Raw genomic sequence first — 23,455 nt, forward strand, 5'->3', positions numbered from 1 at the left:
TTACTCGAACTGTCTATCCTCTTAGACCGTTTCTGCATATTTTAGCATGGGTAGTTTGAAAGCATGTATTATTTTGGGGCCCAAGTTAGTGTCAACTGCTGCCCAATCCAAGATGGCTGCACAGAGTTTTAATTGTTGTCCTTTGTCATTATATTCTGTACCTCTGGATTGTGGACAGTGTATTAACACTCACCCAATTTGAACTACACAAGCTGCTGGCAGGACGGACATAGGCACTCGACTCGGGGATTACATCACAACTGAGGGATGAGGTCACTTAGCTTCACAATCAAAACCATGACAACCCACAGGTGTTGACATTAGTCAACAAAGTGGGGGAAAATGTGTATCTTTACAAATGAAACATGGCTAGTGGTTGAAAAAGCAACAACTAAGTTTGTCAAGCTCATCTCCCTTTCAGAAGATTGGTGGAAAGTGGATTCAAACTAAATGTGGAATGGGACAACACAAGACAAATTTATTCAAGGAGAGTGAGTAAGTCAATGAAGACAAGCTTTAATGTATACTTATCCATTTATTATGGTTCTTGTGTTTTGGCTGTCAAAAATATACTCTGCTGGAACAGGGAAAGCTTTTCAAAGTTCAGTGATAAAGATGCTTTTTTGTTTGAAGCACAGGAAACAAGATTTGCCCCATAGTGAAACAATATTATAAGGAGGACAGCTCGCCCCCACCTCAATCAATGACCAGGATGAAGGTGAAGGCAAAGTGGATCCTGGGGATAGGTAAATCTGGGGTCTTGCGCAGGTAGGGTTTGGCAGATTAATGGAATGTGGGCCCCCCGATTCTACAAAGGGCAGCCCCCAAAGATAGTAGCTCCCTCCCTTCCTTCCCAGCCTTTGAATTTTTTAAAGAAAGCTCCCAGCCCCACTCTCACCCGATTGGCCACACCAACCATTTTATGCTATGGGCATTGTATTACTGGGGTCAATAGGCTTGGTAACATGCCCAATTGACCCTTGATTATTAAAAAATATATGCCGAGCTGCCCAATCTGGCACCAGCACACATCCCCGTATTATGAGGGTGAGCTCGAGGGATGGGCGAGAGGGGGAGGTTGTTGCATTAGCACCCGTGCTATTTTACATGCACCCTCCTGTCAAAGACGCGCACGTAAATGCAGCTCAATGGTACACATGACTCTGATGTGCTTGAAACTTGTTGAAGTGAATAAATGTTCCATTTGTTAAATGGTAAATTCTTCATTGACTGGGTTACATAATTGTCCAAGGTCATCATTCCTCCAGGTTCCACAATATAAATTAACGTTATCATAAGATGGACCTGAGAGCAGATTTGCGAAGTCCTCACATGATTTGGGAACATATTAAAAAATCATGGACATTCTGTCCGCAGTTTTGATCTATTGAGATCAGTACACTGAAGATAATAATAATCGCTTATTGTCACAAGTAGGCTTCAATGAAGTTACTGTGAAAAGCTCCTAGTCGCCACATTCCAGCACCTATTCGGGGAGGCCGGTACGGGAATTGAACCCGCGCTGCTGGCCTTGGTCTGCATTACAAGTCATTACCAGCCCACAGTCAGGCAGTGCACTCATGATTTCCGCATATGCATCTGCAGCAGACAGTGGTCGGGGACTCAGGAAATAAATTCCTCCCACATCTATCAGTTGCCCAGCCGATCCTCAGCTTGTCAAACCACTTGCACACACACTGCAGCCATTAGCATTGAAGTATCTCACAAAATTTGTCCGAGTAGATCAACATTGATTTGTCTTTTTTAGTCTCTTTATTCTTTAGAAATTCCCTCCATCCAGGATTCCTGGTGTTCTGGACCAACGTTTATGCTACAATGAAGGAAAGACTTGCATTTACATTGTGACTTCTTTTGCAATACCGTCCCCAAAGCTTTAAAGCCAGTGAAATACTTTTGAAGTGTGGAATCTCTCTTGTAATGTAGGAAATGACAACCAATTGGCACACTGCAATTCTACAAACAGCAATGAAATAATAATATGATAATCTGTTCTTTTTGTTAGTGAGGTTGATCGAGGGATCGGTATTAGCCAGGAGACAAGGGGTAACTCCTCTGGTCTCCTTCAAGACAGTGCCATGGGAGCAGTGCTTGGATCTCTTAACCCAGTGCTTTCCACATTTTCTAGGCGTGGTCCTAAAATGGGGTCTTATGAAGGCCTCCGACTTCTGGTGTGACACCAGAGTGAAAATTTGGGGGCTTACAAAAGTGCTTGAACAGGGAGGGGGAAGCTTTACTTGTTGAATTGGCGGGGGAGGGCTGCTTCTGTTATTGAGCAACGTTGTGGGACAAGAATTGGGCATGGAGGCTGTTGATGAAAAGGCTTCTCCAAAAAAAATGAGCACCTCCCGATTCGCAGGTTTTTTATTGCAGTAGCAATGGGATGTCATAGAGCTGTCCATTAGGCCATGCCTACCAACAAAATAAAACACAAGCCTTGAAAGAGGCCTCCGAACTGTCAGAAATCAGTCTAGGCTCCATGGCAGCCATTGTTGCTGCACAGTTCGTGACCCCAAAACCTTATCTTGCAACCCCAGTGGGGACACAACCCACAGTGTAGGAATCCCTGACTTAACCTGTGTGGTAGTCACCACTGATGTATATATTGTATATAGAGGATGTTGTTATCGGTGCTTTACGGTAAGGCCCCTGTACTACAGGTACGGGGGTAGATACCTGCCTGCTGGCTCCACCCAATAGGCGGAGTATAAATATGTGTGTTCCCCATTTCGACAGCCGCTGTAGGAGGCCACACATCTCAATGTAATAAAGCCTCAATTATATCCTACTTTCGTCTTTGCGTAATTGATAGTGCATCAATTTATTACACTGAGTTTTCAGAGATGGACCTCCGCATCAAGCTGGATCGCCTGCAGCTGCATCCTCAAGCAGACAACGCCAAAAAGGTCTTTGAACATTGGCTAGCCTGTTTTGAAACGTACATCGGGTCTGCACCAGACACAATTCCAGAAGCACAATCTCCAGATCCTTTACACGTAGCTGAGCTCCAACGTCTTTCCACTCGTCCAGGATGCAGCAACCTATGCAGAGGCCATGGCGCTACTGAAGGAAAACTACGCTCAGCGGACTAACAACATCTATGCCAGACACCTCCTCTCCACATGGCGCCAGCTTCCCGGTGAGTCAGTGAAAGAATTCTGGTGCGCCCTTCTCGCCCTAGTTAGAGACTGTGACTGTGAGACCGTTTCGGCCATGGAACACTCAAATTTGCTGATGAGAGACGCATTTGTTACAGGCATATGGTCTGACTACATCCGCCAGCGCCTCCTAGAAGGGGCCACGCTCGACCTCACGGTGACCAAAAAGCTAGCGGTCTCACTTGCAGTCGCATCACGCAACATTCAGGCCTATGTCCCCGACCGTGCGGTCCACCCCTCCTGTGCACCGTGGACTCCGCAGACGACCGCACCATCGTGGACCCCATCAGCAACCGCCCTTAGCCAGCCCCACGCTTGTGCCGCGCAGCAACCAACCATTCCCGGGGGGCCCAAATGCTACATCTGTAGGCAGCCAAAACACCCCCGACAGCACTGCCCGGCGCGGAGCACCCTCTGCAAGGCCTGTGGCAAGAAGGGACATTTCGCTGCAGTGTGCCAGGCCCGCTCAATCACCGCTATTGTTCCGGCACCCCCCACGCGTGACCAGTGGGTGCTGCCGTCTTCCCCTCCTCAGACCCCGTTCGGCCAGTGGGTGCCGCCATCTTGCTCGACTCGCAACACGTGCGGCCGATGGGCGCCGCCATCTTGTTCCTCCCAAGACCAACAGACACCGCCATCTTTCCCGACTCGGGACCCCTGCCCGTTGGGCACCTCATCAGGCCGCTCATCACCTGCAACCACCGTCGACCATCTCACCTCGGTCACGATTGACCAGTCTCGACCACACAACCTCGCGACTGCTTCAACTAAAGTGAAGGTCAACGGACATGAGATCTCCTGCCTGCTGGACTCTGGGAACACCGAAAGCTTCATTCACCCCAATACGGTAAGGCGCTGCTCCCTCGCGGTACACCCTGCCAATGAGGGAATCTCCCTGGCCTCCGGATCACACTCCATGGCGATCCAGGGGTACTGCATCGCCACTCTCATAGTCCAGGGCGTGGAGTTCAGCGGCTTCCGCCTCTACGTCCTCCCCAACCTCTGTGCTGCCTTGCTCCTCGGCCTGGACTTCCAGTGCAACCTCCAGAGCCTAACCCTGAAATTTGGCGGGCCCCTACCACCCCTTACTGTGTGCGGCCTCGCGCCCCTCAAGGTCGACCCACCTTCCCTTTTTGCAAACCTAACCCCGGATTGCAAACCTGTCGCCACCAGGAGCAGACGGTACAGCGCCCAGGACAGGACCTTCATCAGGTCTGAAGTCCAGCGGCTGCTTTGGGAAGGCATCATCGAAGCCAGCAACAGCCCCTGGAGAGCCCAAGTGGTAGTAGTCAAAACTGGGGAGAAAAATAGGATGGTCATTGACTACAGTTAGACCATCAATTGGAACAGGTGCGTACCCCCTCCCACGCATTTCTGATATGGTCAATCAGATTGCATGGGTCTTTTCGACAGTGGACCTAAAATCTGCCTACCACCAGCTCCCCATCCGTAAGGCGGACCGTCCATACACTGCGTTCGAAGCAGATTTCCGCCTTTACCACTTTCCTAGGGTCCCTTTCAGCATCACCAACGGGGTCTTGGTCTTCCAACGGGAGATGGACCGAATGGTTGACCGGTACGGACTGCGGGCCACCTTCCTGTACCTGGACAATGTCACCATCTGCGGCCACGATCAGCAGGACCATGACACCAACCTTGCCAAATTTCTCCGCTCCGCCACACTCCTCAACCTCACGTATAACAAGGAGAAGTGCATGTTCAGCACGAACCGCATAGCCATCCTCGGCTATGTGGTCCAGAACGTAGTTATGGGGCCCGACCCTGATCGCATGCACCCCCTAAGGAACTCCCACTTCCCCGCTGCCCTAAGGCCCTCAAACGGTGCCTGGGGTTTTTTCGTATTACGCCCAATGGGTCCCAAACTATGCGGACAAGGCCTGCCCACTCATCCAATCCTCCGTTCTCCCACTGACGGCCGAGTCACACCAGGCCTTCAACCGGATCAAGGCCAACATTGCCAAGGCCACGATACATGCGGTTGACAAGACGTTACCATTCCAAATGGAGAGCGAGTATCAGACATCGCTCTGACCGCCACCCTCAACCAGGAAGGCAGGCCCGTGGCATTCTTTTCCCGCACCCTCCATGCCTCCAAATTCGCCACTCCTCCGATGAAAAGGAGGCCCAGGCAATCACTGAAGCTGTGCGGCATTGGAGGCGTTACCTGGCCGGCAGGAGATTCACTCCCCTCACTGACCAACGGTCGGTTGCCTTCATGTTTAACAACACACAGCGGGGCAAGATCAAAAATGATCAAATCTTGAGGTGGAGGATCGAGCTCTCCACCTACAACTATGACATTTTGTATCGCCCCGCTAAGGTCAACGAGCCCCCCGATGCCCTATCCTGAGGTACATGTGCCAGTGCACAAGTGGACCGACTCCGCACCCTGCACGACAACCTCTGTCACCCAAGAGTCACCCATTTTTACCACTTCATTGGGACCCGCAATCTGCTCTACTCCATCGAGGAAGTCAGGGCTATCACCAGAGACTGCCAGGTCTGCGCGGAGTGTAAACCGCACTTCTACGCCAGACCGTGCGCCCCTGGTGAAGGCCTCAGCATAGACTTCAAAAGCCCCTCCCCTCCACCGACCGCAACACGTACTTTCTCAGTGTGGTCGATGAATATTCCCAATTCCCCTTTGCCGTCCCATGCCCCGACATGACGTCTGCCACCGCCATCAAAGCCGTCGACACCATCCACGCTCTGTTCGGTTTCTCCGCCTACCTCCACAGTGACCGGGGATCCTCCTTCATGAGCGATGAGCTGCACCTGCACCTGCTCCACAGGGGCATTGCCTCGAGCAGGACGACCAGCTACAACCCCAGGAGAAACGGGCATGTAGAGAGGGAGAATGGGACCGTCTCGAGGTGCCTTCCAGCTGGCCCTATGGTCCAGAAATTTCCCGGCCTCCCCGATGCACTTCTCTCCATTCGGTTGCTCCTGTGCATCGCGACCAATAAAAGCCCCCATGAACAACTCTTTGCCTTCCCCAGGATGTCCACCTCTGGCGTATCGCTCCCAAAGTGGCTGGCTGCTCCAGGACCCGTTCTCCTCCGTAGACACGTACGACTCCACAAGGCGGACCCGTTGGTTGAGAGGGTACAGCTACATCACGCCAACCCGCAGTACGCTTACATAGCTTACCCTGACAGCCGCCAAGACACGGTCTCCCTCAGGGACCTGGCACCAGCTGGTTCCCCACACACACACCCCTCCAACCCGGCACCACCCTCCCTTCCCCCGGCGCACCCCACCATAGCCCCCGCTCCGGGACATTCCGCCCTCCCCTTGCCCACACCCGGGGATGAAGAGGATTTTGACATGCTCCCGGAGTCTCCGAAGACCAAGCCGCCGCCGGAGTCGCCACCAGCACTACGGCATTCTCTACAACCTTTGAAGGCGCCGGACCGCCTGAATTTATAATTTTATCTGTACTTTTAAAACACAATTTCCTGTATATAGTTCTCCACCACCCATGCCGGACTCATTTTTAACTGGGGGGTGAATGTGGTAGTCACCACTGATGCATATCTTGTATATAGAGGATGTTGTTATAGGTGCTTTACGGTAAGGCCCCTGTACAACAGGTATGGGGGTAGATCCCTGCCTGCTGGCTCCACCCAATAGGTGGAGTATAAATATGTGTGCTCCCCATACAGCAGCCATTTCATCAGCTGCTGTAGGAGGCCACACATCTCAGTGTAATAAAGCCTCGATTACATCCACCTCTCGTTTTTGCGTAATTGATAGTGCATCAACCTGTGAGTCAACTATGGCTAACTTGCACTGCATAGGGTCAACTCTACCTCCACGTGCGCAAGGCTCAGCCTGACGCAACTAAAAGTGGTACATAGAGCCCACTTAACGAGAAACCGTATGAGTAGGTTCTTCCCGGAGGTGGAGGACAGATGTGAACGGTGCCAAAGAGGCCCGGCCAACCATGCCCACATGTTCTGGTCTTGCCCCAGACTTGTGGAGTACTGGACAGCCTTCTTCGAGGCTATGTCCAAAGTGGTGGGGGTAAGGGTGGAGCCATGCCCGATAGTGGCGGTCTTCGGGGTTTCAGACCAGCCAGATCTATTCCTGGGGAGGAGGTCGGAGGCCCTTGCCTTTGCCTCCCTGATCGCCCGCCGTAGAATCCTGTTTGGCTGGCGGTCAGCAGCACCGCCCAGAGCTGCAGACTGGCTGTCCGACCTCTCGGAATTTCTCCAAATGGAGAAAATCAAATTTGCCATCCGAGGGTCGGACGACGGCTTCCACAGAACGTGGGAGCCATTCATGCAATTGTTCCGGGTCCTGTTTGTGGCCAACGAACAAGAGGAAGAATAGTCGGGCGGCCAAGAATCAGGGGAAAATGGATGGGAATCGGGGGAAGGTGGCCGGGGAGGGGGGGGGGGGCTACGGGTTAGTTATGGGGGTTTTATGGCTAGCTAAGGCCCAAAACCAAACTGTAAATAAATGCCAATAAACATGTGCCTCGGCCATATTGGGGAATGTAAAATATGTATGCCGGTTAAAGGGGGGAGGCCACAGTTATTATTACGAAGATGCTTACCTGTAAATATACATGTTAAATTTTGCGTGTTCTTTTTCTTTTCTCTCTCTCTCTAACAATTTGTAATTTGTTCAATATAAAACATGAAAACTGAATAAAAAACATTTATAAAAAAATAACTATGGCTAACTTACTTTCTAAGAGCTGAAACAGAGGCAGTAACAAAGTGTGCAGGCAATATTCATATCTGCAGCTCAGATTTCAACACCATCTCTTCCTTTTTTTAGCTGAAGTTCTTATCTTGCTGATTAGCAAACAAATGCCAAGTTGGTAAGAGGGACTTTTAATTTCTGACAGGTCGGCAGGCGGTGCAGATGGGCAGATCTACAAAGAGGCGCAGCATCACGAGATGACTGACCTTCATTTCAATGGAGCTGGCGAGTGGTTCCACTCAGAACGAAGAGTCTAGCCGCAGGTCGACGCAGTATAGGACTTGCTGGTAAACTGCCCAGTTTGGCAGCAAGGTAAGTCAACCAGGGGAGGCTGGGCTCAGAAAGGCCTCAAGACGATTGAAGAGATAGAAATATCCTGGTGTGGTCCAGAAGAGTTTTTGTTTTTTCTTTACTTTTGAAGGCTTCCATTTCTGATCTCACTCTTTCTCTACTCTATAGATTTTAACTCCCACATTACCCATTTTCTACCAGAACAAGCACTTTAAAATCTGCTTCCTTTTTTAAAATTCAGGATCTGTACTCCATATTCAACTTTTGAGCTAATTCTGTTGCATTCAATAAATAAGTCCAACTCCTCTGATGGCAAAGTAGTCTTGAAGCATTTGATGCACTAATGTGATCCGTCTTCGGAATGTAAAAACAGGCAGACAGAAATTGGATTGCAGAAAGGAGTGGGATAGAATTGTTCCATTTTCCCCCTTCCTCAGACGGGAACACTGGCCTTTCAAATCGCACGGCATCTGAAATCTTTATTGAACTTGCAGCAAACCCACTAAAAGTTGCGCCTGGTAATTTTAGCAGCAACAGTGTTTCACTCCAAACTCATGCCAATTCAGGTAAGGTTCAAGTGCTTAAATCTTCAGGTTTTGAGGCTGTGTAAAACCCAATGGCTCTTCAAATATATGCAGATTCCCTTGAGGGTGTTATAATATTCGGTGTATTTAGGGTTTGCCACAAATCTGTCAGAGTTTGAAGCTGTTAATTCAGCACCATGGGCTAACTGAATAGACAGAGCACTTCTGGCTCTTGGGAAACTGAAATGGGGAAGGGGCGGTGAGATTCGGGCAGCAGGTTACAAGCACACAAGCAATAATGTACTGGGAAAGAGACTCTACTCCATCCAGCCTGTTCCACGTAATTGTAGTATTGCTGAAAAAAGGGATGATGGATGGGATTTTCCAGCGGCTTCGATGGCGGGACTTTCTGGTCCCGCAGATACTGATCCCCCCTCAACTGGTTCCCCCGCAGCAGAGGGTGTGGACAATTGGAAGTGGCAAGACTGGAAGATCCCGGTATTAGCCAATGACGGGCTACCTCCACTACCGCAAAATATGCCATGGGTGCACGGGGAGGAGGTGGGGGGGAGAAATATCCTAACCATGATGTTGAAGATTTCCGTCTCTCACCCATTAGGACAACTGCAAAAATGCCAAATTTCAAAGGGAGCATGAGAAAAGGGTGCTGAGTGGTTGGTAAGTTGGCTCTGATTGGTTGTGGTGTTGCAATGGAGAATGCACCATGGAGCTATTCTCCCCCATGCTTTAAGGGAGAGAAGGCAGGGGAGTGGTTGTGTGTGAATTCTTCCTTCAGAGAGCCAGCACAGATATGAAGGGCTCCCTGGCCGTCTTCTGTGCTGTAACCATTCTATGATTTTAACTGCCAGGCCTCATTTCTAAAAACCTTCCCTAAATCCATCAGGAATGATACCATTGGAGGCGGGATTGAGAATTGAAGTGTGAACCAGATCTCGTCAAGGAGCCAAGGAAGTAATCTCAGTGCACGTTAGGCATTGGAGTGGTGAGGTTCAATCATGTATGCTGACTGGGAGGGAGAGGAACAGCAGAAGCAGGGAAGGCCCAAGGACTAATTGAAGGTGAACTCCTGCACCTTCTAGTCTCCAAGATATCCTCCTCAACAGCCAAGTATTGCCACTCTGCCACTTCCTGCAAAGTTTCTCTGGCAGCTTTGCTGCCCGATGGACCTCTGCTGCAGGACTAGGAATCTGGTTATGCTCCTTGCTATGGCAAAAGCTTCAGGTTTAGAATGGAGGCTTGTTGGTCAAACTATTCGTTTAACATTCTGTAAATATATGGAATACTTCAAAGGAACATGCAAAAACATGTAATTCCTGTGAACTGTTTATACCCGACATTTATCCTTTGTAAATAATACTCTCAGCAGTGCCATGGAGGGCCTAATTGCCACTTTGAGGAAGTCTAATTTGCTGAATGGGGAGGGTGGAGGGCATCCATTCAATTTAAATAAAGGTGGCTGGTATCCAAACTACTTGGATTACAGCTCAGGTGCTTATCTGTCCCAAGAGGCCAGGGAGGGAGGGTTAGAAGTCAGACCCACAGTTTCTTGAATGAGTTAACGATCCTCGAACTTTTTAATTGGTTACAATTGACTGCTTTGAACGGCCCTTGATGCATAAGATGTTTGACCTGCCACCATTTAAAGCCACCCAGGCATGTCCAGCCCTGCTATAATTGACTGAAATGCATTTCATTTTAACTGGAATTAAATCATTCAAAGTGATTGCGGTGTCAGCAGTAGAAGCAGGCCTGACTGAGGCTTCACTGGACCACTTGTTTGTGCAGACAAAGGTGAATGGTACTGGATTTATACAACCACTGGTGCCTCTGCACCCGAGCATCTGATGACCACTCCTGAACAGAACTAATGGGTGAAATATCACTATTCCAAACTCGGGCCATGGCCACTCTGCGGGCAAAGACTTCTTGAGACAAACGGACTTTTCAACCAGCACAAAAGGTTCCGGATTTTCTTTATTATTATTAATTATTGGGAATGTGGGCATCACTGGCCAGGCCAGCATTTCCTGCCCCAACCCTAATTGCTCTTGAGAAGGTGGTGGTGAGTTGCCTTCCTGGATCGCTAGTCTCTGAGGTGCAGGTACACCCATGGTGCTGTTAGGGAGTGAGTTCCAGGATATTATCCCAATGACAGTAAAATAACAGCGATATATTTGCCCCATGTTGTTTTTCATGAATAGAATGATCTATCTGGACTGTACGCAGAACAAAACTGTTCACTGTACCTCAGTACACGTGAAAATAAACAAATCTAATCCAATATTTCCAAGTCAGGATAGTAAATGGCTTGGAGGGGAACTTTCAGGTGGTGGTAATCTCAATTGGGTGCTTCCCTTGTCCTTCTAGATGGTAGTGGTCATTAGTTGTGAAACGTGCTGCCTAACGAGCCTTGGTGAGTTTCTGCTGTGCATCTTGTAGATGGAACACACTGTTGCTACTGTGCGTGTGGTGGAGTAGGTGGATGTTTGTGGAAGGGTGCCACTCAAATAGACTGCTGTGTCCTGGATGGTGTCGAGCTTCTTGAGTGTTTATGGAGCTGCACTCATCCAGCCAAATGGAGAGTATTCCATTACACTCCTGCCTAATGCCTTGCTATGTCAGGAGGTGAGTTACTTGCTGCAGGTTTCCTAGCCCCTGACCCGCTCTTGTAGCCACAGTATTTATTTGGCTAGCCCTGTTCAATTTCTGCTCAATGGTAACCTCCGGATACTCCAGTGTAAATTGGCCATGGAAGCAACAAAATCTCCGGATTATTATTGGTATTTTATTCAATTCTGCTCAGAGTATTACTGATATGTGAGCACAAATCATGCAAAAAAGACCATGCCACATGCACAAGGAATAATCGACTGCATTATTTTTATTTGATGCACCCATTAAGTTAACAGGCGGCTCAGGAAATGGTTTAGTTAATTATTATGAAGTCTTGCATTAGTAATGTCTAGACTGCAACTTTGCAGGAACCTCAGCTATCATTCTGGAATGTGCACTACACAGATAAGGAAGAGAGGGGACACATAATTGCAGAAAGGACAATGCAAACACTCCTCAATCCGATATAGAACCAGAGACTCTTATAGATCCTGGCAGCTTACTGGCTTGTGCTCTGGTGGAGCAGCTGGAAGGATAAGGTCAGCAGATGGATAGGAACACTCCAACCTGTAAATTTCAAGCTACACACCATCCTGACTTGGAACTATATCACTGTTCCTTCACCGTCGCTGGGTTAAAGTCCAGGAACTCCGGAACAACACCAAGTGTTCTGACACCACATGGACTGCAACGGTTCAAGAAGACTGCTCACCCCACTGCCTTCTCAAGGCAACAAACGGTGGGCAATGAAGGCTCAGTGAAGCCCCATGTTCTGTGAAAAGTTTGATAAATGAGTGGGGCGAATGGGACAATGACAATACTAGAGTCCTTTTTGGCTGGAGAATGTAGTTCCTAAAAGTGCTATAGAAATGTCAGTCTTTGTTTATACGTGCAGGAGGTTCAAGCTGAAATTGCCTTAGGAAGTACCATTGTTGCTGAAGCACTGGACCAAGCCTGAGTGCAGTATAGTTCAGCGAATGGTGTTCCTCACTGATCAGTGCTGGAACTTTTGCTGTTTGTAATATATATAAATGATTTGGAGGAAAATGTAACTGGTTTGATTAGTATGTTTGCGACGACACAAAGGTTGGTGGAATTGCGGATAGCGATGAGGACCATCAGAGGATACAACAGGGTAAAGATCAGTTGGAGACTTGGACGCAGAGATGGCAGATGGAGTTTAATCCGGACAAATGTGAAGTAATGCATTTTGGAACGTCTAATGCAGATGGGAAATATACAGCAAATGGCAGAACCCTTAAGAGTATTGATAGGCAGAGGGATCTGTCTGTACAGGTACAAAGGTCACTGAAAGTGGCAACACAGATGAAGGAGGTAGTCAAGAAGGCAAATGGCATGCTTGCCTTCGTCGGCCGGGGCATTGAGTTTAAAAATTGGGACGTCACGTTGTAGCTTTAGAACCTTAGTTTGGCCACACTTGGAATAAAGTGTTCAATTCTGGTTACCACACTACCAGGAGGATATGGAGGCTTTGGAGAAGGTGCAGAAATGATTTACCAGGATGTTGCCTGGTATGGAGAGCATTAGCTATGAAGAGAGGTTGGAGAAACTTGATTTGTTCTCACTGGAGCGACGGAGGTTGAGGGGCAACCTGATAGAGGTCTACAAAATTATGAGGGGCATGGATAGAGTGGATAGTCAAAAACATTTTCCCAGGGTGGAAGAGTCAATTACTAGGGGGCATAGGTTTAAGGTGAGAGGGGCAAGGTTTAAAGGAGATGTACGAAGGAAGTTTATTTCCACAGAATGTGGTGGGAGCTCGCCACCGAGGGAGGTAGTGGAAGCAGATACAACAGTGACTTTTAAGGAGCATCTTAACAAATACATAAATAGGATGGGACTCGAGGGAATAGGAACCCAGGAAGGGTTAGGCGGTTTTAGTTCAGATGGGCAGCATGGTCGGTGCAGGCTTGGAGGGCCGAAGGGCCTCTTCCTGTGCTGTAATTTTCCTTGTTCTTTGAGTGCCCCACAACTAAAGGAGTTAACAGAATGCAGGGCAATGAACTGATATCCTTCATAGGCTTGAACTGACAGCCGCTCCTCTCAGTCAGCTGTCCTCTATAATATAACACTGATAAAAGGCAGATTAAAAGGTAGCTGTCTGTATACAGGACTTTCCCTGGGACAAGATCAGAACCAAATCACCAGATGCTCAGATGAACAGCCCATCGACTGCGTTTCTTTCCACCAGCAACCACCCCCAACTCCTCTCATCACTGTTAACGGGAATTCCGATTGGAGGAGGGATGCCCCAAAACTCCAACTAGAAATAAGATTCCAGGTGAAAGCTGATGTGTTGGGTGCTCTGGATCCATGGAACACATACAGGCCAACACTTAAAATAGTACAACACTATTTTATTAAACTATAAACTGTTGAACATACTCTTACTGTGGGTTAACACAATGTTAGATTAACTAAAGACCTGTGCCTATCCTAACCAGTCTAATCACTCAGCACATGGTGAGAATCTGTGCTGTAAACTGTAAGCTCTTGTACTTCTGAAAAGCTGCATCTCGAAATGAGCGGGAAAACTGATGCCCTCTGTCTTTATAGTGATTGTGCTCTAACTGGTGATTGGCTGCGGTGTTATGCATGTTAATTGGTCCTACTGTATGTCCATCAGTGTGTGTGTCTGCAGCATGATATACTGGTGTATATTATGACAAAAGCTGTGTCTGCGTGAAAGTCAGACGTGCCACTGAGAAAACAAAGAATCTGCTAAAACTATGTACACAATCTGAGCACAACTGAAGTCATTAAAGGTCTCGTAATCCACATGGAAGCACTAAAGGAATGCTCTAACACTCATAAATGAGACTGAGATGGCCCATTTGGAGGGTGAAAGTTTAAAATAAACTTGTCACGTGTGACATATATATTTTTGTGTCTGGAAATCCCTGGGCCTTCATGAAATGGGATCAGAAGTTGTTTGAACAAGCCTGTCATTTCCTTTTGCCGAAAGCCTGTTTGTGTCTTTTCTCAACTCATGTTCCCTGCCTGAGTGACCTGGGTGAGTTTGACTTTCCCAAAGCAGATTGATTCCCTCATTTGACACAATGCAGTTGTCAGGAAGTGAATATTGGAATATTGAAACACGAGCATAGGCACAAAAACACACATACAGGCACATACATACACACGCACACAAACATACATGCTGCACACACACACACACCGATGTGCACACATGCATACACACACACACTGACGCACATACTACATGCACACACATACACAGAAAAAACATACAGATTATGTATTTTTAAAAATTCAACGGTATTTTCCCATCTTACAACATCTAAGGAAACTTAGAATTCTAATCTTCTGTGGCAAACAATCTTTCATTTTCACAAGAGTGATTTTTAGGTCCAAGGTGAGTCCTTGTTTTCATTCATTTATGGAATATGGACATCACCGGTCAACATTTGTTGCCCATCTCTAATTGCTCTTGAAAAGTTGGTGGCGAGCCCTCTTCTTGAACTGTTGAGTCTTTGTGGTTGTGTAGATACACCCAAAGTGCTGTTGGGAAGGGAGTCCCAGAATTTGGACCCAGTGACAGTGATGGATTTGTGGTATGGTTGCAAGTCAAGATGCTGTATGTCTTGGAGGGGAATTTACAGGTGGTGGCATTTCCCCCTGCATTTGTTCTAATCTCGTAGGTGGTAGAAATCACGGATTTCGAATGTGCCTGCGAAGGAACCTTTGGCGAGTTGCTGCAGTGCATCTTGCTGCCATTGTTGCACCAGTGATGGAGGGAGTGAAATAAGTGTTTAAGGTGGTGGATGGGGTGCTGATATATATTGTCACGTAAGGTGTTGAACTTTTTGTGTGTTGCAGCTTCCCTCATCCAGGCAAGTGGAGAATATTGCATCATACTCCTGACTTATGCCTGAAGGTAGTGGGCAGTCTTTGGGGAGGAAAAAGGTGAGTTGCTCGTGTTAGGAAAACAAAGGTAGTTTTCAGGATTTATATTTGGAAATACTGGAGATAAGGTATAGTTTGCGGGGGGGGGGGGTGTTAATATAATGTTTCTATGTCTGGAAGGGACTGATAGTTAGGTTCATGCTGGACTAAGATGTCTCTGTGTGGTGCAGGGGGAGTGAGGGTGGAGTTGGTTAGCTTCCAGCTGTGAAACAGGAAGCTCCAGCATGAAGAGTAAATATAGTTGCTTGTAAGGGAAAAAACTTTCCTCTAGTCTTTAGATTTACCTGGAAGCTACAGAAATTGGTGATAGGTAGCTGGACAGGAAACATCTTTCTTAGCTTTGCTAAAAAAAACATACAATGGAGTAATGGTTAAGAAAGCCAGTGTCAGAAATCTAAAGGACAGTTCTTTAAGGAAACTAGAGAAATGAAGAGGAGTTTCTAGGAAACCTGAAGTTAAAGGATCAGAGAAGAACTGCTCATTTCAAATCACTGAACTGTAAACTGTTCTAAGGTTTGTGATATCTTACTACAGTTTGTGAGATGTTAACTGATATAATTGTGGAGCCATGTTCGGTGGCTGGATATCGGAATTTGTATGTTTAAAAGCAATCAAGACAAATAAATCCGAAAAGGGGTTGGTGTAAAACCTGGGACAGATTCACTGGTAGAAGTGGAGCGGAACTTTGGTTCAAATGAGTCCTTTGGAAAACAAGGAGTGGATTTTGGTATGTAACCTGCTAATGGAAAGCATGGTAACGTGAGAAGGTTTTGACAGGTGATTTTGTGAGTGGAGTTTCGAATTCTCGTGTGACAATCATCTGGGAGATTCTGAGGAGAAATCCACATGAACTTGGGTTCAGAGTAGAGTGTGTATTTGACCACAGCCAATCTGTGTGAAACATAAAAGGACTGTGCGTGTTAATGAGACCATTGTAGCTTCAAATGTACTGTGCCATTTCTGTTAATCTGAAAATTTATGTGCGAATGTTAACCTAAAGGGGAGTAAAGGAGCATTGTATTTTAATCCATGTTTGCATGTTTACTAAAGGTTTTTTTCCTCTTTGTTGTTAAAACTAATTAGCGGTCCTGTGACTGTTTTTCCACGTTTGATTAAAAAAAGGTAAACGTTACGGTCTTATCAGCCAGGTTCCATTCTGGGACCTTCCTGTCCAGTTATACCATTGGCCGGGATCGTAACACTCGCCGCAAAATTCCCAAGCTCCGACCTCCATTGGCAGTTACAGTCCAGTTATGTTGGTTTGTAAGAACTGGAGGATTGAATTATTCTCGTGTGAACCAAACTCCTGCATGCTGATCCCGAGCATGTAACTGGTTGTCATTAATGATGTCAGAGTTCAGAGCTATTGAAAATACCCCAGTCTTTGAGACAGAGAATTCCCAAATAATAAAATAGATTGAATAATAAACAGAAATGCGATATATATAGACTTTATATGTATATATTTTCACAGAATACTTCAATAACTTGATTATGATTTGGAAAACTCTATTGGATGGTGTCTGGGACCCCATTAACACTATAAAAACAAGCAACCACTTCACTGAAAGCAGATCTTAACAGGGCTGAAATTTTTTAAAGTAGCATTGTTAATGCTGCTACATGTCCAACTTTTGCTTTTTGTTTTTCAGGACACTGTTTTTATTATTCACGTTTACTTTTTATGGTTTTCTGAGCCAAAACCTCACAAAGTGTAATGATCCAACTAAAGATTCTCAGTCCCAAGAGGCCATTTTTCATTTATCCAGACTCCCATCACCCTCCCTCCACCTCCCAGTATTTGAATAGCCAGGTGAGAAATCACAGCAAACCTGTGTATACTTTCCTACAACGTGCCAACACTGCACGGTCACCTCGCTAGAATATAACATGCATTTTTTCAGGGTTTTTCAAACTCAAGCTTGGGGCCTGTGGGTGGGTTGCATCAGGGTGTTGGGGGAGTCCCGGAAGAATCGATCGTGGCGCTCTCAATCACAGGAGAAGCACCCAACAGCCGCAACCGGCTTTTAGGTTCAGAATATCGCCCCCTCTCCCTGCCAGCAGCCGCACCATTTTGTCTTGCTCCATCCAATTGACACTCAGATTATCCAATGGGTGATTAGCTTTTGAATGTCACAGCCGGCGTCCCATTGTTCCGCTGACCAATAGGAGGAGGCGGGGGCGGTACTTTCGGTGGTAGGACTGTTGGAGCTCGGGGCCTGTGAAGGACACGGTGAGCGGCCGAGTGAAGTTTGTGTGAGGGGTGAGAATGGTGGGTCACGATGCTGGCAGTTAAAACCAGTTCACTGGCTTCCACAAGTACTTCAATGCCAACGCCATCACAGGGAGGAATTATGTGATAGCTACATATATAGGAATTTTACAGCAATTTGTTTCTTCAAACTTGAAATCCAAGAAGGCCCCAGCAGCAATCTCAGGAAATAAATTATGTGTGGTTCTCCTCTGGGGCAGGGCAAGTGGAATTTAAGCGCCAGCATGTGAAATCTGTGTGAATCTTTGAAACCTCTGCATTCATGTCACAATAATGGTTATCAGTCTTCACAAATAAAACACATGGGGCCCGATTCTCCGCCCCCCACGACGGGTCGGAGAATAGCGGGAGGGCCTTCCTGACATTTTTCCCGCCCTCCCGCTATTCTCCCCCCCCCCCCCGCCCAACTCCCGACACGAATCGCTGCCACCGTTTTTTTACGGCCGGCAGCGATTCACAGCTGTTCGATGGGCCGAAGTCCCAGCCCTTTACGCTGTTTTTACGAACGGCAAACACACCTGGTCTGGCCGTTCGTAAAAACGGCGGGAACAACTCGCTTTTTATAACCATGGCACCGATTGGCACGGCAGTACCACGGCCGTGCCAAGGGTGCCATGGGCCCGCGATCGGTGGGCACCGATCGCGGGCAGCGGGCCCGATGCCCGCGCACTATTTGTCCTTCCGCCGCCCCGCAGTATCCAATCGCGGGGCGGCTGAGGGGCATCCCGGCCCGCGCATGCGCGGGTTTCGCGCAAATACGCGATGACGTCATCCGCGCATGCGCGGGTTGGAGTCTTCCAATCCGCGCATGCGCGGCTGACGTCATATGACGCGTCAGCCGGCGCTAACTCCGGCAAGCGGGCTTAACGAAATTCGTTAAGCCCGTGATGCCGGAGCTTGCGGCGTCGGGCTGCTAGCCCCGACCGGGGACCAGAATCGGTTCCAGGTTGGGAAGGGGCGCGCTGGCGTCAAACCCGCCCGGGTTTGACGCCAGCCTTACAATTTCTCCCGTTTTGGGAGAATCGCGCCCTTGGGGTGTCATGCGCTGTTTAAAAAAAGAAAGTGACATCCACATGCATGCCCCCTCAGGCAGATCTGGCAGTGCACAGGCCCGGTGCCCAGCGGAGCAGACTGCCACCTCCTGACTTCAACGAGCTCTCCCAGTTCTGTCTCGTCCTAACGTCAGCGCGTTGTCCCAGTTCCGTCTCCTTTTGAATTCAGGGTGCTGCCCAGGACCAAATTTCTTTTTAAAAACGGAAGAGTCTTCGCACCAGAAGTGTTGAGAGAAAGCAGGGCATGCACACTGACGTCACACGATCCATGCTTTGGCCAAAATATCCTGGAGGAGAGATTCCTCCATTTTGTAGCTGCCAGCAAGCAAGCAACAGGAGTGTGTGAAGAACTGAAGATGGATCAGTTTGTAATAAGGAAGAGAGTGTGAGAGAAACAAACAGGCCTGGATCTGACAACTGAACCTTCTGGAGAGACTCGCAGGCAGGAGAAAGCAGTGCTGGTGTGAGCTCCAGGGCCTCTGATGAAGAATCCTTTAAGAAGCTGAAATCAGAAACTGAGCAGTATAAAGATAATTTATTGAGGTATGGCTTTATTAATTGTGCCAATGCAAATCAGGATGCAAAGCCAGTGTATGTTATGTGCATGAAAGTACTGGCAAATGAAAGATTAAACCCTCAAAACTTCAAAAACATTTAAAGACTAAGCATGGCAAGTCCAAAGATAAACCTCTTGATTTTTTTCATTGGCTGCGGCGAGAACTTAAATAATCAGCTGAAGTCCTTAGCAGAAATGTAACAAATGACAAAGCAAGTGAGGTTGTGCGGATCAAGTAGGCTCACCTGTCGCATTAAAGGTAAGCAATAATGGTGTGTCACAAAGTTCAGGCAGCGTGGGTCACGAAGGTCGACTGGTATGGGTCGTGAAGGTTGGCTGGATGGTAGAAATGGGTCGCAGGAAAAAAAGTTTGAAAAACACTGTTTTTGATTACAACATGTGTTCAACATTTGAGGAATGGGACAATGGTCAGTCAACAGGTGCCCAATTTTCCTTAACCAGTCCAAGCAACTGTCTTTTTATATTACAAATTTAAGGTGGGATTTTTCATCTATTCAAGCCGGCGGGATTGAATCCCACTGCAGTGAATTGAGTTTTGGCCGAGTGCCAAATTCTCCATTCACACTGGCAGCGGTAGCTGGGCGAATTGGGAATGGCAAATCACGGCCAATATCTATTTCCACATTCAAGTACAAGCCATTGCCCTGCATCAAACTCCTCATAGAATCACACTCAGTACATCTAAGACCTACACCTTGAACCCAGGCATCACTCCCAGTCAGCACACATTAATCTTCTTAGTTGAGCTTATTTGCTAGAGGTTACCGTGTACCTGTTCCCCAAAGCCCTCTCATGCAACTAAAGAGAAAGAGGGCCTGCTTCTGACTCTTCACATGGGACCTACCATTGCCATATGCTGATCAATTTGCCTCAAAGCCTTCTCCTCGTTGGCTGTACATGAAGTTCTGAATGAAGTCAGAACTTCACTTGGCCGCAGTGAGTTTGAATAGTGGGCTATGTCATTCAAATCACAGTCAAACCATGGGTGATGAGTCTCTGCCTGGATATATGTTTGTGGGGAATAAACTGCATGCTGACTATCCCAACTCTTGCACTTGGCTTCTTGGTAAAAGTTAAAACTGTTTTTCAAAAAATACAGGTTAGTGCTCAAGCAGCAACTGTAAGGCCAATGCTGCATGGTGAGCACTTTTTATGAGCTCAAACCATAGTGTCCTCGGCCCAATCATCTTCAGTTGCTTCATCAATGACTGTTAGCCGTTTAGCTGCTGTTGTATAAAGAGACAAAAGTTCTACCCCTTCTCGCAAACACCTTTATTTTCCTTTAACACAACTCTGTACAAAAAATCTATCATCACATCACATGCCCCAAAGGCCACCTGAAGCTTCTTTACATATCAGTGTCAATTCCTGGATACTTAACATAAATGAGACATTTAATTGGAATGTCTCTTAACCCATTCCTTAACAGTCTCCCCTTCCTTGGAGAAAAAAAATAATTTTGTGAAAACAAAATTACAAGAAACTCAAAAGCACACGCAATTTCCCCCCTTCTTTTTTTTTAGTTTTGGAAGGAAAAAACAAAGCCACAGAAACAGATGCCCTTCATTAACAATAAAAGTTTCAGTGAATTCGCCCCTCTTTTCGTAAAACAGTCTGACAATTGATAGCTACGGTCGACCCATTTCATTTTTGCTATCTCCCCTCTGCCCAACATCTGCTTCAAACTTGCGATGTCTATCCTTAACCTTTTCTCATTGACACTTGTTGTAGAGTGCATATTTTCCCACAGGGATTGATTATCAATGTTACACTCAATGGGTATGTTACCCAAATCCCCTAATCCCAAAATTTCTGTCAATATCTGAGATATATAAAATGCCATATCCACCCCCTCGACAAGGTTTAACGTCTCAGCAGCCAAAATGCTTTTGACCACTGTAGCCATGCTGGCCACGCAAAATGGACACTGAGCCAAACTAAAATGGAAGGCTGCTGGGAAACAGACAGTTCAGCCAGAACAGCAGTCTGCAAAGAGCAGTTTGCATTCTGCAGCAGCAGAAACCAGTTTGGGCTCAGGTGAAAAGACCTTAGCTAGGTGCAAATGGCAAAACGCTTTGCATGCTAATGAGGCCATCAGACTTGAACACCCACACAATAGATACATTTGGTTCTGAATGGACACATTCTAATCAAGACCCAGACATCGAGGCACCAGAAACCTCCAAACAAAAGGACATAAGAAACGCCCCCTCCATCACGGAGACCCCCTCGCATTGGGGAATTAATCCAGTATCGATAAGAAATTGATCCAATAGGTAGAGCCCGCCCGAGAAGAGGGAAGGACAATGGAACCCCTATAAAAGATAGGGACCTCGTGTTGTCCGGTCTGTTAAACCCGTGCTCCGGCTCCGACTGACATCGCGCATCCTGACTCCAGCCGTTGAGCACCAGCCGCCGAAACCGTAAGTTCAACGCTCGCTACGCGATCCAAGCCCACTAGACTCCCAAGTACCAGAACGCTTGCTGAAGGCTGCAGACAAAACCAGGACGAAGGCCTCGTTCTCTGACCTTGCCTGTTCCTGTTAGATAAGTATTCTGTTTGCTTAAGTTTAGTTGTAGCTTAGTCTCTTAGTGTGTGCATGAGTATTTATTATAACTGTATAATAAATATTGATCGTTTGAACTTTACTAATCGGTGTATCGTCTTTATTACTTTGAACTTGACCTTGGAATACTTGTGACGTTGCCTATACGGCAACTGGCGACTCCAGAGCTAAATAATTACATAGAACAGAGCCTAGCAGTGTTAAGCACACGTCGAACTCGGAGGCGTGTTAATACACTCCAATAAACGCGTTTTACGCCCATAGTAAAACGTGCAACATTTAGTGGCGACATCCGCCGGGACCCTGTTGTAAGTGGAAACACCACAGTGTCCAGGACCCTGAAATTTGAATTAGAACTCCAAATTGCAGAGAAAGAAAGAGATCACAAGTATTCAAGGTGTTCAAAATAATAAGCGAAATTCGGAAGTGTGTTTAGTGCATGCGTACTAACAGGGCTGTAAGGTAAAACTGGAAGCTTTTTGTTGCGACAAACTTTCGGTAGTTTTGTGATCGGAAAATAGCGTAAGCCGTACCCTTTTCTCGAAACACCACCCCAGCAACCCCCTGTTCCAAATTATAAAAAGAGAGTCAGAGGAAATGGCCATGCAGGCAATGGAACGTCTGATGGATCCAGCAAAGTTTGTGGTCGCAGCGACCAGCAGCAGTAGCAGGGTAGGCCAGTGTCCCACGTGGGAGCTGGAACTCCGCAAATATCTGCAGGGAAAGGGATGGCCCCTTTGGAAAGAGTTTTGTGCAAATGAGGAGACAGGTCCCGGGAGTATAGGTCATACTTGGTGGGAGAACCTCTCTCAAATACACAAAAAGAGTTTAGGTAAAGCACGCAAGCCGATGGCGATTGTGTCCTGCTTGGCACAGTTGCGAGGCGCAGAGGAGGTCATCAGGACGCTCCGGGCAGATTTAGAGGAAAGGAACCGAATGAGTAAGGTCGATGTCAGGGACATCGAGAAAGAAAACCTGGAATTAAAAGGGAAGTTGGCAGAGAAGGGTAGAGAGGTGGATGATGCCAAGAGGGCTCACCAGTCTTGTCTAGCTCATCTGAGCAGTTCCCAGACCCAGTATGAGAAAGCCTATCAGGACGTGCAACGTGCCGTTCTGATAAGACAGGAATCGGAAAAGCAGGTGGAGGCATTGCAGAGGCAATGTTCCGATCTCAAAGCAGCTTTGAGAGCACTCCACGCTGCAACGACCGAACAAAGACAAAGCACAGTTGACCACGCGAAATGCAGGAAACAGATTGCGGAACTGCAATCTCTGCTTTCGGTGCAGAATGGCTTCCAAAGCACCTTTGGAGCACAGTTAGATGGGGAAAACGCCCCAGATTGGCAGGAATTAAGCGAGACAGCGCAGCGTTATGTTCAGGGAACATGTGCGCCCGCAGCTCAGCAGAAACGACAGGCACCCCAACCCCCCACAGCTCAGACCATAACCGCACCCATGAATCCCGTAACCACACAGAGAAAAGCCGAATCCGAAGGCGCCCCAGACATAACTTACACCACCCCTTTAACAGTAACCCAGCTAAGGGACGCTTGTGAAAAGATCACTCCGTTCCTCCCTACCGCAGACCCCCACCAGTTTTTCGCTAAAGTAAAACAGCAGGCTACCATGTACGGCCTGGATGAGAGAGAGCAGGTTAAGCTCACCGTGCTGAGCTTAGAC

General features: G+C 47.4%; 1 long non-coding RNA gene across 2 annotated transcripts in view; it reads left to right on the forward strand.

Annotated features, from left to right (window-relative positions):
• Positions 1–381: 381 nt before the first annotated feature.
• LOC119977841 overlaps positions 382–23,455 on the forward strand; it is a 52,300-nt gene continuing 29,226 nt past the window's right edge. The window contains exons 1-3 of one of the 2 annotated variants that reach the window (XR_005463295.1): positions 382–495; positions 8,056–8,222; positions 15,221–15,307. This is a non-coding gene — a long non-coding RNA (uncharacterized LOC119977841). The remainder of the gene's footprint in view (positions 496–8,055; positions 8,223–15,220; positions 15,308–23,455) is intronic. The other variant, XR_005463292.1, reaches the window with a different exon arrangement.

This window comes from Scyliorhinus canicula, chromosome 1, assembly GCF_902713615.1.
Source record: "Scyliorhinus canicula chromosome 1, sScyCan1.1, whole genome shotgun sequence".
In the NCBI taxonomy this organism is placed as follows: Eukaryota; Metazoa; Chordata; class Chondrichthyes; order Carcharhiniformes; family Scyliorhinidae; genus Scyliorhinus; species Scyliorhinus canicula.